The following is a 15,269-nucleotide window of genomic DNA, read 5'->3' on the forward strand; positions in this document are numbered from 1 at the left end:
GATCTTTTTATACTGGTGGAGGTTGAACTCAGGGTTTCACACGTGCTAGGCAAGCATCCTATCACTTGAACCATACAACCCTTGCCCTTTTGCTTTTGGTTTGTTTTCTGGATAGTTTCACATTTTTGCCCATCCTGGCCTTCGACTGTGATCCTCCTACTTCTGCCTCCCAAGTAGAGATATTCTATAACAGAATCGTTCATTTAAGTGGATAAAAGAAACTTATGAGTTACAAAAGACAGATGCATAGGACACAATCAAGCTAAGGAACATTTAGTAAAAAAGTAGCTTCTAATTTTTCTTGTTTTGGTTGGGGATATAGCTCTGTGGTAGAAACTATGGCTAGCATGTTTCAAGGCCATGTGTTCAATTCCCAGCACTGCAAAGAGAGAAAACAAACAAAAGAAATATCTGGAATCTATTTCTGATGGAGAAATTAGTTATTCAAACTATTGGTAATAAAACAGAAATTTATAAGAAATCCCTTGATACTATTAAGAAAATAAAGTGTTTTAGTGGGTGAGAATGTACTGATAATGGTCTCTTATTTCTTGCCCCAGATATGTAAGTGACATAGCTAAATACTTACTATTGCCAAATCTATCTGAAAAGTTTAGGACATTAATTTTTCTCCTTTTTGATAATATTTAATGAGAAATAACAATTAAGAATAAAACTTTTTCCATAAGGAAAGGATAGCAATATCCACCTGCAAAAGGAAAAAAATATAATTTAGAAAGCCAATTTCTAAATAAATGTATATATATATATATATATATATATATAACCACAGAAATCATACCTTATGAAAATATAAACTTGCTAATCCAAGGATGGCTAATCTGTGCATGTACCAGTAATGGTACCTGCAGGCTTAAAGACACCTAAATGCTATAATAACCAAATGCTACATAATTGAAGAAAATCTTTAGTAATTTAATCTGTGGCTATGTTTTCAAATCTACTATCTACCATCTGTGTTACCATGAGAGATTTGGAATATAGGATGCAAACAGAATTGCTGAACTACTGCAATACTCTCCTCACAATCTCCTGGATACTAGTCTGAAGTCATCTCAGATACAAACTCAAAACTGTATATCAACAACAGATGAAAGATACTAATATTAGAATTATTTAGCATCAAGTTAAAAAGAAACCTGACCTTTTTTCCAAAGAAGATCAGAAACACATTGTAAACAATGTGCATCCCTATATAACTATTTCTTCTTTGCAAAATAGCCAAATGAAGCTTAACATATGAAAGGGTATATAACTTTTTATCTTACTACTAGCTCCTTTCAAAATTAACCAAAAAAGATGGAAATTTGTTGTAATTTTACAAATATAACTTTCAGTCTTGTTAAGTTACCTAAATGTGTGGTTCACTAGGTACTGAGAATTTCTTCTTTTCTGTGAAAAGACTGCAAAGAACCTATGTACAATTATAATAGTTTTTTTTTTTTTGTAGTGCTATGACTGTACTACATCCCAGTCTGATTACATCAGTTGTTTCTTTAGTGCTGGGGTTAGAACTCAAGGCTTCACACTTGCTTGTCAAGTGCTCTACTTGCATGAGCCATGCATTCAGCCCCTGATTATCTAACTACTAATGCAGTATTTTTTTCTGTATTTTCACATCTGGAATATTCAGATATAAAAATTCACTTGGCAAATGTAAAATGCAGGATTTTATTCCTTGACATTTAGGAGACATTAAATAAAATTTGTCTAAATGTGACTTCAGTCATTTAGGAACATACATATCCAAAAGAAATCTAACTTCTGAATTGTTCTGGAAAATATTGGATAGTATAGTAGACAAAACTTATAACTCATTCAGTGCATATTTCTAATCATCTATTTTAGTGAATTCAAAAATTGTATTTGTTAAGTCTTTTTTGTTAGTCTATTCTTAAAAATGAGTTTTATTGTATATGCAATTTTACCTTTAAATTAGAATTTAAGCAGTAGGTCCTTTACCTTTTGAATATCTTAGAGAAACCTGAAATACTTTTTTCGAAAATGGACAAGTATTATTGGAGAGAATTAAGAACTGCTTTTACTTTGTACATTTCCTGTTTGCTTACAATTGAAAAGAGTAAGATGCTTCTTATAGAAAACAACACCAAAGTTATGGTACACTATTCAGAGATACTCAACTTATCGTGAACACCATTTTTTTTTTTGGGGGGGGGCAGTTCTGGGATTTGAACTCAGGGTCCCATGCTTGTTAGGCAGGTGCTATACTACTTGAGCCAGTCCATCAGTCTTTTTTTGTGTTAGGTATTTTCGAGATAAGATCTCACAAACTACTTGCCCTGGCTGGCCTGGAACCATGACCCTCCTGATCTCTGCCTCCTGAGTAGTTAGGATTATAGGTGTGAGCCAATGGTACCCTCCTCCATTTTTCAATTTATTGACTTAAAGCACCACAAATAAGGAATAGAAGGTAAAGAGAGCATTTTCCATCAAATTTTAATTATATTAAAATATTTTGACTGTATTTACATATATAAAATTGATAATTAAATCACAACTTGGTTTTACTCTAATTTAAATATCTGATGTAAAAAAGTACACAAGATCTTTATATTTTTGACTTGGTAAAAAAATCTTCAGCTGGTAGAGGGCTCAAGTGATAGGATGCCTGCCCTGAGTTTAAGCACCAGTACAAAAAAAAGAAAATCTTTGGCTAAAGTTTTAAGAAAACATTTTAATAAAAATAAGAAAAAAATAGACTATTATAAAGCTAAAAGATAGGATTAGGATCTTAATTTGTCATATGTTGCAAATTAATTTGAGTTTGTTTCCTCAGTTACCTGATTATATAGGTCAGTTCATCTGTAAGGATTTCCCTATCTTTAAAGTTATGATTAAGTACATTGAGACCTCGATTTTCAGGAATTTAATTTGCATGTTTTTCTCTCTTCACTTAAAATATGTGGAAACATTGCTAAGAATTATTTTCTAAATGGTTTGAAATACATAATATATTTCATACTTTGTGATATAAGAAAATATCTTAAGTAATTTCAAATCAAAGAGAAATGAGTACCTGTTGTATCTAAAGTAAAAATCTGAATTAAAATTTATACTATTATAAATATACATTAAAATAAATTCAGGGCTGGGCATGGCAAATGGTAGACTGCCTGCTTAGCAAATGTGAGGCCCTGAGTTCAAACCCAGTGCCACCAAAAATAATTACATTCCTCTGGTGCTTAAGCTCCTTTGAGAAACTTTTGTGTGTGTGGGGATTGAACCCCAGGCCTTGTGCATGCTAGCCATGTGCTCTAGCCTGAGTGAGCTACAGCCCTAGCCTTCAAGAAACTCTTGATGGCATTCAAAACAATTATTAAGTTGCTATTATAGTCAGCTCGCTGTATCTGTGGACTCAATCAACCAGAGCAAAAATATTTGTATCTATACTGAATATGCACAGACTATTTTTTGTCATTATTGCCTAAACAACAATTTACATAACATTTACATTGCATTAGGTGTTTTTAGTAATCTAGAGATGATTTTTAAGTATGCACAAGGTTGTGCATAGGTTATATCTCAATATTCACCATTTTATGTAAGAGACTCCAGCATGTGCAGATTTTGATATCTGTAGGATTCCTGTAACCAATCCCTCATGCCTAACAAGGTGTAACTCACTGTAAATTATTTTAATAGACACAGCACAGGTGGAAAATTATTACTAACATTTTTACAGAATACTACTAACATAGTATCAATAACACTGAAAACACACCATCACTAAAACTGAAAGCACATCAGCAACATTAATATTAAAATACAGTTGTAGAGTATGGCCAACCTTACTTCAGCAGCACAGTTAATACTGGAGATAATTTTAGAATCTTAACACCAATATTTACGTGCTGCTAAGGCACTGCTGACATTGCTATCATAAAGGCTATGAATGAAAAGAAATGTATTTTCTTCAGAAGATCAGATCCTTGTATTTTTGAGGCAGCACAATATGGCCTGCACCTTTTCAAAATCCACAAACCATTATGTGCTGCTACTTTACTCCAAGGTTTTTTTTTTTTTTTTTTTTTTAAGCAGGTATTAGTACCTAAAGAATAAAATTATTTTTCTTTTAGGAAAAAAAAGAGAATACATTTAAAAAATCTACATTTAAATATCCTAACATTGGTATTATATGCAGTTATTTTTAGATGCTTTTAAGTAGAATAAAACTTATTAAATAAAAGATAGTTACTGAGTACCCAACAGTGCCGTAAATTTAGGAATCTTGAAGATGAGTATGAGGCAAAAAATTATTTTCTGTGCCAAATTAATAAGGCAATACAATTTATTAAGTATGTAGTCAAGCTTCTAAATATTTAATATCTGAAGTTATTTTTCCCTTTGAAAAGCAAAAATGTGAATTTCTAAAAATTAGTTTTTACCTTGATAAGAGCAGAATTTACAATGGCATTTTTTTCCTTGCAGTACACCTTTCAAAAGCCATCTTCATCAGCGTAGGTAAGACTTCATGTCAAGGGAAAAACATAAAATCATACACAAGAACTCAGTTTCAATAAACTTAAGTTGTCCAAATTCAAATGTACTTTTAAAAACAAAGATTAGAAATCACACAAAATATCTTAATACTAATAAAGTAAAAACACACAAAGCCCCAAATGAATCAATTCTCCCTTAGGTAGTGTTAATGTCTAGAATATGAAGCCTTAGAATGGTGTGGTAACTTGATATCCTGAGAGGATATAAAACAAAAATCCTATATTTATTTGTCTTTCTATGCCTTACCTTCTCCACACCTGTTGCCTAGTTTTCACTTAACTGTAGGAATTACTTCTCTCTCTAAAAGATACTAGCAGGGCTAGAGGCATGGCTCAAGTGGTAGAGCGCCTGCCGAGCAAGCATGAAGTTCTGAGATCAAACTCTAGCATAGCAAAAATAACAAAAAAAGATACCAGAGAACTACCACCACTCTAACTCAAGCCTCAATAGACATTTCCATTCCAGTTTTCTTATTATAATGGCAATGTTTTTAAAGCCACATTATTTTTATTATATAATATTAAGATCTGCACAAAGCATTGAAATTTGCCCTTTCATTATAATATCTGATTACACAAAGCTGTCATATATTTCACATTTATGCTTTGTATTTTCCCATTATTAATAATAATGTAGCTAATTCCAAGTATAAGCACTTAGCACTTCACCTATTACTCTATTATTGTCTCAAGTTTCTCACATTTTTTTTTTTAACATGTAACCAAGATAAATCTATTTGCAGTGACTTAAGGGATACATAACACATATTTGTAGTTTTCAGTTACATTAAGGAATTTTAGGCTCTTCCAACCCCAGTTTCTAGATATGAAGGGCTATTTTTTTTTCACTTAACAAATATTTTATTGAACACTATAGTATGTGCCAGGACTACCTGATTTGTTACACTACAGTTGGTGCACTAGTGTACCAGATACAGTCTTTTGTTTACAAAGATTTTTTTAAGCTAATAAAAATTTTTTTTATTGTTGTGCTGGGTGGGAATACATTGTGGCATTTACAAAAGTTCTTACAATGTATCAAGTATATCATACTTGAATTCACTCCCTCTACTGGTCTCCTTCATCTCCTCTCCCCTCCCCATGTAGAAAGAATTTAAAATCATTTAAATTGTAAGACAAAAGAGTCTTATAGTTTTAGATCTCACTATTTTGAGCTAATTTCTGTATATGGTATAAGGTAAATGTCTAACTTCATTCTCTTCTGTGGGGATATCCAGTTTTTCCTAACACTATTGAAAAAGACCATCTTTTCCCCATTTATGAGGACTTTTGGCATCTCTTGTTACCTCTGTTGAAAATCATGTGAACATGCATAGGCAAGAGTTCATTTCTAGGCCCTTGGATCTATTTCCATTGGTCTATAGGTCCAATAGCAGTACTCACTATTTTGAATACCATAGTTTTGTAGTAAATTTTGAAATCGGGTAGTGTTAAACCTCCAACTCTATTCTTTTTCAAGTTTGTTCACTGTTAGGGAATAGAAGTGCAAATGATTTTTATAATGTGTTGATTCTGTACAACTTTGCCTTATTTAATAGTTATTATTAGTTAAAAAGTTTTTTTTTTCTTGAAAGTTTTGGGGTAGAATCTTCAGGGTTTTCTACACATATCATGTCATCTGTGAAGAGAGATGATTTTACTTTATAATTACCTTTTATACCTAAATTTGGTTCAAGAGCTATCTGGTAATTCTGGTCCATTCATTCTCTCATTCCCTTAGAAACTGATGTCTCTCTTTTCATCCTTATGAAAATAAAAGCCATCAAGTCAGGCACGGTGGTGCATACCTATAAATACCAGCTACTTGGGAGGTAGAGGTAGGAGGATCAAGGTCTAAGACCAGCTTGGCATTGTAGGCATGTACCACCACTTTGCCCAGCTTGGAAATTCTTAACTTAAATGTATTAACAAATCAAAAGTTTCAGTGGAGCAATTCCAGGCTGACAGAGAAGGTATCTCTCTTTCTTCACTTGTATTCAACAGCAAAATCGTATCTTATATCTTCCAAAATGCTGTTTTGTTAAATCAAAAACTCCCTTAAATCTATGTTTGTCCCCACTGTCACATGACAGAAATATTTAGATGTTAATACATAGCATACATACATAGTGTTTTTGCTTGTTTGCAATTTGACATATCCTTATGTGTCAGTATGTCACTTTAGATTTTTAAACAATTTAACTTGTAATCCAGCACCAACATAGTAACAGTAATTACTTTCTTCAAATCCACTTCAAATTTTGCCCTTCAAACTCTAACGAACTGGCTGTACATAGCCCCTGGGACACAGAAAGACTATCCTTACTTAAAAAGAGTAGAATAATGCACATGTACAACATGTCAATAATATATATAGCGGAAAAATTAAAAACAGTTGTTATTTAATATTTTTAAGGAAAGTTCTATGACAATTTACTAACATGCGAATTTTTTCATTACCGTTGCAAATTTCAAAATTTTAGTAAATGTCCAGATAAAAAAGTTTACTGTAGACAGAATATACTTTTGTTTGACCTTTGATTCTTGGATATAAATGCTCAAAAACAAAAAGTTTACATTAACAAGAGAAGATTTCTTTAAAACTCAGACTGCAATAAAACAATATTTAGATATAATACCAAGACTGTTTTAATGTAAAAATGTAGTTTTTAAGTGAATACCAAGTTTTATATTATGTGTTTCTATCTATTCTCCCTTTTACTGCTTCTGATGAGGAAATGAATAAAAGATTGCTTAAAACCTATAATGAAGTGGATTTGAGTCGAGACAATTTGTTCCCACAAGTCAGGTTTATATATGAAAGCCTCCAAATATCTTTTGTGTGTATGTGGCACTAGGGATCTAACCCTACAGGCAAGTTATCTACCATTGAACTATGTCCCCAGTCCGAATGTTATCATTTTAATATTAAATTCCCTAGCAATAGTTTCTTTGTGTTCAAAGTTGAACTACTTACAAGTGAAGCACTAAGTCGTTTTAAAATTTGGTAACTTTACTACTTAGAAATGAGTAAACCACAAAAAATACTTTGTTAAGAATTGCCATTTGACAAGAACATAACATACTATTTACTACATTTTCCCTAGATACATTTTTTGATCACTTTTGTGCCCAGTGTTACTCTCTACAATCTCGTATTCCATTAGCCAGTAAAACCAACTAATAATTTCTTTGAGATCTCAGTTCATCTATTTCTTTGATAGTCTTAATGTTATAATTTAAAACTAGGCCTAAGTACCTTATACCCACTACTACCTTTCAGCTGGACTTCCAGAAGCTCATACATTCAAGAATATATTTGATTTCCTAAGTAGAGCCTCTACATTTCTGCCTAAGCCTCAAGGGCCTATACAGTATTTTCTACTTCAGTCCAGTGGAAACCACCTACTATTCCAGTTAAAAGTTTTCTTTTTAAAAATGTTACAATCAAATGCAAAATATGGACCTTTCTGAAGCAAGCAGGAATTTTAACAACTAGATATTATTACAGTAAGGTATTACTATGTTAGTGTTAAAAGTATAGTGGCCATATATTTAGGGAAAAAGAGTCCTTATACTAGAGTGGCATATGAAGTTATCATCAGTAGACAAAAGATTGACTAAGCATGATGCTATTATGGCCACAGGTAAACATTAAGTGGAACAAACAAGTTACTCCTTATTAGAATGCTGTGATTATTCTCTCCCAGGGCATGAGTCTTTAAGGCCCTCTCAAAAAATGAGATGCTAATAACAAATTATTTTCCAGTTCTTTTCTCCCCTAAGCTGTAGATGCCTACCCTCATCTTTTTTTTTTTTTAAATGGTTTTGACAACAATGGAACCCACCCCATTTTTGACTCTTCACTAATGCTAATGCTGTAGGATAAAATATTCACTAATGCCCTTTCCATTCATCCCTACTTTTAAGGACAATTTATGTCTATCTTCAGTGGAGTTTTGGATATTTCTAGCAGAAACTGAACTGTCCATTCACACTTCTCAGTACCGAATACTATGCTGAGCAAATAACTGGTTTCATTATTTCATACCTATCCCTCCATTCAAACTGGACTAGCTATGTGGTGATCTTTTCCTGGTATGGCCCATGCTATTTCTCCATCCCTGTATATTAGTCCACTGCAAATACCATACTGCCTTCATCCCTCAAATCTCTGCTTTTGAGTTTGCTGGCTAAAAGAAAAGATATGGAATGAGTCCTAATTACTACACACAGAATCAAAACAAGGAGACACTAACAACAACAATGCAACAACATAGTGGCCAAGAAGCAAAACGGGCAACAGGAAGGAAAAGGGCTCCCAATATCCCCTGCAAATGCACACCTCCAATGACCCAACTTCCTTTCATTAGTTTCATCTCTTAAAAGGTTCTACCACCTCCCAATAGCACCACAGGTCTGTAACTTAGCCTTTAAGCGACCCTTCTAAACCGTATGAACTTTAAGAAGTTGACATGTTAATAAGGATTCAGAGGGCAAGCTGCCGATTTTAAATTCTGATTATAGTGCATCAAGTCCTAGTGTCATAAAGAATCAATTTGAATAACCAAACTAAAGATGTGAAAAACTGTAAGGCAATGTTAATAAGTGAGAATTAAGATACTTTGATATTATCTTTGATATAATAATAATAATAATAGTAGCTTTGCTACTATTGTTTCACTAAACATTTTAAGCAGAGGTTCTGAAATCTGATCAGTGGTAATGTACTTGAAAGTGATGGCATTCTTTACAGTATATAGTATTAAGTATTTCAAAATTCCATCTTCACAAGCAATATATAATTTCACTACAAGAAAATAAGGTTATATAAGCTATTTAAAATAAATCTGTTTTAATAACACAAAAAATAAGTATAAATTTATTTTTTAGGTATAACAGGAAGAGTCAAACTGATAGCCTAAGCCAAAAGTCAGGTGTGACAACTGTGTGTGTATGTATATATATATATACACACACACATATACACATTATATGGTAGGGAGATTTTAATTCAGGACTTTTGCCTGGGCTGGCCTCACACTGCTTGCCTCTTGATCTTTGCCTCTTGAACAGCTGAAATTATGGGCGTACACCACCACACCTAGCCCTGAACATATATTTCAATATTGCATTCAACTTATTTCTCTTTTTACATGGAGATAGTTTAAAAACTCAAGCTTGTGGTTGACTATGATCAAAGTACATTATATGTATGTATGGATACATTATAACAAATCCTGTTGTCATGTACAATTAAAAATTTAAAAAACAAGACTCAAGTTTCAGACTAATATGTAGTAGCTAAAGGCAAACTTATATTGAAGGATCTGGGGCTGTTACCCAGTATACTTATGCTTAGAGCTTGAAATTCCTATTATACCAGTCTGTTATATTTGCATATTTAGTTTTTATTTAAATCAGGCCTGTGGTTTAAAATTAGCCTTTATTTTAATTTTTCTAAGAAAACACCTAAAGTAACTTCATAAATATGAAATCCTCTAGTATTATTCTTTAGATCTATCTAGAAGCTGAAAAGTTGCTCAGAGTGGGGAAAAAATAAGTCCATAATTTTGGTACTAGAATTTAAAATTTTATGGCTACAATTTTTGAGAGCAGAAAACAGTCATAACATAAAAGTTCAGATTTAACTTAATTATTCTGCTAAACATATGTAAAAGATGTAAGTCTTTCAGAACACCTAACACTGATTCTTAATCAATGAATGTCTAATTGAAAGATTAAGAATCAGCTAGAGCATATTGTGCACTTTTTGATTTGCTACAGTTACTACATTAATAGAAGTTCATCTTTTATCAGTAAGTATATAAGGAATCCTTTACCACCAGTGCTGACATTAGCAGGTACTCTTATGATTTTTCTGCTTTGGATTATAACACCCTTCACCACTGCCAAATAAAAATTTCACTTTTGGCATACACCTTTCTCCCAGAAAACATTCCCATTTAAAAAATTATACAAGATATTAAAATTTCCTCATGAATGATGCAGACAGCAATTTAAATTAAGACTAAATTTCCATCACAAATTAAAAATAGAATTTTTAGTTCTTGCCTAGTGCAAGAAGTAATTTCATCACTACAAATCTTTATTAAAAACAAACAATTTATATCATTTGCCGTATCACGGATTACTTACTGCCCCACTGATTAAAACATTTTGATTTTTTCCTACAGTACTTCCAGTCAGTTCTACATTTATGCTATTTATAATTCAACAATGGACAATATTTTCTAGGCAGGTATGATTACATGCCACTGTTGTTTTATTGCTAACCTGAAAAATATTTAAAAAAACATCTTGGTAACTAGTCCTACAGGGGAAACAGTCTTTTTTTATGAGACTGTGATTTGAACTCAAGGCTTTGTATTTGTAAAACAGGAACTCTACTGCTTGAATCACACCTCTAGTTCAGTTTGCTCTGGTTATTTTGGAGATGGAGTTTCACTATTTGCCAGGGCTGGTCTTGAACCTCGATCTTCCCAATTTTGGCCTCCCATGTGGCTAGGACATAATCTTTGTCATTTCTTTTTACAAGCACAACTCCTGAGAGCATGCAAATTTAATAAGTCTTCTGAATTAGGAAATAGTTTTATTTCTGAATCTCTTCTTAGGCAATAAAAGTTTTAGATCTTTAAACTGAAACACAAACTGAAAAAATATTTTATCTCCTTACTCAATTTGGAAAAATGAACCCAAAACACTGCCACTATTCAATTTTGACAGCAGTGACTATATGAACACGACTGTGCTACAACTTCTAAAGCACCCATATTTCACAAATGAACAGCTTAAAGGAAATCCCTACCTTAAAGAAGCTACGGTATATTAAATAAACATTAAGAGAGAATGGAGGTCACAGAAACACAAAATCACATAAATCATTGACTACTGTCACTATGTACCTACTTTTCCATGTATTGTTTAATTGGAACTATTATCTACATTTAAAAGATGTTGGAGGGAATCTTCCCGCTTCCATTTCTTGCTTGAGGGCAGGAACTGTTTCTCTGTCTTTTTCTACGCCCCACCTCTTGTCTATACTTTATTCTGTTATACTAAAATAAATCCTTGCTAAAATTTTCAAAAAAAAAAAAAAAGATGCTGGAGAAGAGCCAAGAAGGACTACTTAGAAATTTATAAAGGAGATGAATTTAATGTTATCTGTGCTTATTAATCAGTTAGAAGAGAAATAATGCACATATTTCCTTTTGAAAAGTGGATTGCCCTCCAGTACACAGTAGAAGTACAATACCAAATGAAAAATAAATTTTTTTCTTAAGTTGAAGAACGGTGATCTGGCTTCCAAGGGACCAATTAAGGAAGCCCAGTCCGGATTATGTATAGGGCTTTGAAAATGTTTCCATTCTTATTTTCTAGAAATAAAAATATAAAGGGAAAAAAATAGAAAAAGTATGTAACCTGTGGCATTTGGCTACAGCTTTGTAATCTGGCTGGTTATTAATGGTTGTCAAGTTTTTAATTGGCCCCCCAAATGTCTATTTATCAAGTCTGTTTCCATTTAGATAGGGCCATGCCTCAATATTATTAGGAAAAGAAATAGTTTTACTTCAGTTTAAGTTTTCTTTAGAGATGTATAATATACTCAAGTAGTAGATGGAAATAAATCTTTTTGATAACTCATTTTAGGGTCTCAAATACTTTTAGGGAAATAACTAAACTTGTGCATTTAATATGACTTTGATCTGTCATTTTTCTAGGGATATAACACTAATGTCAGCTAACCTATTAGAATCATTCTGTTAGATGGTTGGGTGCCAGTGGCTCATGCCTGTAATCCTAGCTTGTTGGAAGGCTGAGATTGAGAGGATTGCAGGTTGAGGCCAGCCTGGGCAAATAGTTTGTAAGACCCCCATCTCAACCAATAGCTGGGTACAATGGCATGGCAGCTGTCATCCAGGCTACAAGGGAGGCTATGGTTGGGAGGACTGAGGTTGCAGGGGTCAGCCGAGGCAAAAAGAAACCTCATGAGACCCTATCACAATGGAAAAAGCTGGGCATGGTGGCACGCACCTGTCATAAGCCTAAAATTAAGAGGATAGCACGGCAGGCCAGTCTGGGCAAAAAGTGAAACCCTATCTCCAAAATAATCAGAGGAAAAAAGGCTGGAGGCATGGGTCAAGAAGTAGAGCATCTGCTTAGCAAAGCTCAGTCGTGAGTTCAAACCCCAGAACTGTCAAAAAACCCAAAAAATTCTGTTAGACTTTACAGTGTCAAGGCTTAAAGAAATTGGGGGAATATGTTTTCTTTTATTCTGAGAGGTATGCATGTGTATATATAAAAGGAAGGAAAAGAGACTGCTTTCCTGTTTTTTCTACTACTACTCACAAAGAAGTCTCAAATGTAATCTAACAGGATGTAAAAATAAGTAAATGAAAAAATATTTAAGTGGAGAGTACACTCTCCTTATAAAATCATTCAATAAACCTAGTTGGGTATGGTGGCTCACACCTGTAATGAAGCAGCTACATGGGAGGATAGTGTTTGGAGGCCAGCCCTGGTAGGGAAAAACACAGGACCTAATCTTTAAAATAACTAAAGCAAGTGGCTCAAGTGGTAGAGCACTTGCCTAGGAAGTGCAAGGGCCAGTACTGTTCCCCTACCCTGAAAAAAAAAACACCAAAAAAACTCAAAGCAAAAGAAACCCAAAAGAAATACCAAAGACCATTACTTATTTGTAAATTTCTTTGAAGGAGAAGAATTCACAATTGTGATTCTCAGGCTTAGAGATGACAGGGCCTGACTATAAAATTAGACAATTACTATAGGATGAGTAGAAGAGAAAATAAAAAATAAACTGAAACATAACAGCAAACAATTTTAATAGTAAGGTGGAAAGGTTGAGAGTCAATACTTACAAAGTAAATGCTGGGCTAGGTAGGGGACTGTTTTTTATGGTCTTCATTTCCTCACTGTTAAACCTAGGAAAAAGATAATAGTGAAGACTTTAAAATTTTAATCACATTATATAAATCAGAACATTTTCAGCTGAGGTAAACAATTTTTTGATTAGAAACAATTTTTGTTTCTAATCCTTATACATCACAGAACAATCACAGATTATAAATACCATATAGCAGAATTTGCATATTTTATTCCAGTGCATGGTTATGTTTTTTTTTTTTTTCTTCAGGTACTGGGGAAAGAACCCACATCATTAGTTTTTAATTTTTTTTTTTTTTTACCATTACCTTCTAGAAGTGTAAAAGTTGAGTATGGGGCTGGGAAGTGTGGCTCAAGCAGAGTGCCTGATTAACAAGTGTGAGGCTCTGAGTTCAAACTTCAATACCACCAAAAAAATAATTAAAAAGTAAGTCTCAGGTAGCAGGATGCTGTGCTCAGCTGGTCTCCATGCTGAGTGATGTACTGATTAAAAGGTCAAGTACTGAGGCAAGAAGTAAATCTTGAAAAGATTCCAGTTTTAAGGGGAAAATAGTATACTGAATTGACTGGCACTCCTGATGGTCAAACAGGGAGTTGCCTCTGCCACTGAGCCACAAACCAAATTCTTAAAAAAAAAAAGTATACCTCAAATATGTAAGTGCAACTAAAACTCATACTCAATGTCTAATGTGGAGCATGATGAGCTTCTGGAAGACATTACATAACTGCAGGTATTTTAAATTAATTCGAGATCATATCCCAAGTCTTCTCTCTATAGACGCACCCTATGCACAGACAAAAACTAAAATTCATATATTGTCCAGTTCTAAGAATTCTGTTGTAATACAGTACAGGGTAAAAATACAAAGTTTAAATTGAAGTTTACAATGCATAAAAGAATCTTTGAAAGTAATATTATGATTCTATGGATCAAACAAAAGTAAATACAGTTGTGAAATTGCCTAAATCAAAAGAGTAAGTGAAAGAGCAGTGATAAGAGAAATTGTTTTCATGGTTGTCCTTTACTTGTAAGAGTAGGAAGGATTAAAAGGCAGTATACAATAGCAGGAAATATATTACAGCTCAGGTTTAAAAATAAATATATTAAAAGATATCCTAATAACTTGAGTTGGCTAGAAGGTTTGATTTCTGTGGGCCATGATTCTGAGTTGTACTTCCTATATTAAGTAATGATGAAACACTTACTACAAAATACAAAATAGAAGGAATACAACAAATCCGTTTAAGCTCCTATTGGAGCATTCCAAGTGCATATTTCATAGCAGAGTATCTTCATCACAACAAAAGGGGTTTTTTAATTAAATTTTTTTCAAAATCCACAAGGGGGAAAAAAGAACCCCAAGAAAATACCAAAATGAATTTCTACATCCTATTCTTGAGCCCCAAACCCAGCTCTTATTCTGCCTTGTTTCTTTTGCTCTTTTAAAAGAAAAATAATTGCACATGAAGATCCTTGTGTTTCATACCGTGATCCGATTCCACTCTCCTAAAATGCAATTTTAATCTTGAGTTTGGTATTTCCTGTGCATGTTTTTATACTATCACTACAAATTCAAGTATTTAAACCAAAACACATCATTGCTTTCAAGCTTTACATAAATGACATACCAGTCACATCTCTATCTCTCTTTTATACTCCTTGCAATCTTTTGCTATTAGAAATAAACAAGATTTTTTTTTTTAAAACACATCAGAGTTTACCTAGACACCTAGGAGTGAAATTACTGGGCTCAAGACTACTCCATATTCAACCTTACTAGGATGTTGCAAAATGCTCCACAA

General features: G+C 33.1%; 1 protein-coding gene across 3 annotated transcripts in view; it reads right to left on the bottom strand.

The window, feature by feature from the left end:
* Spryd7 (SPRY domain containing 7) overlaps positions 1–15,269 on the bottom strand; it is a 173,073-nt gene that overhangs the window by 107,251 nt on the left and 50,553 nt on the right. For 2 of the 3 annotated variants that reach the window (XM_074043441.1, XM_074043442.1), the window contains exons 2-3: positions 13,442–13,504; positions 4,428–4,509 (exon numbers count right to left, since the gene is read on the bottom strand). The gene's annotated coding sequence lies outside the window, so the exon portion shown is untranslated. The remainder of the gene's footprint in view (positions 1–4,427; positions 4,510–13,441; positions 13,505–15,269) is intronic. The other variant, XM_074043443.1, reaches the window with a different exon arrangement.

Source organism: Castor canadensis, chromosome 10 (genome assembly GCF_047511655.1).
Source record: "Castor canadensis chromosome 10, mCasCan1.hap1v2, whole genome shotgun sequence".
Classification (NCBI taxonomy): domain Eukaryota; kingdom Metazoa; phylum Chordata; class Mammalia; order Rodentia; family Castoridae; genus Castor; species Castor canadensis.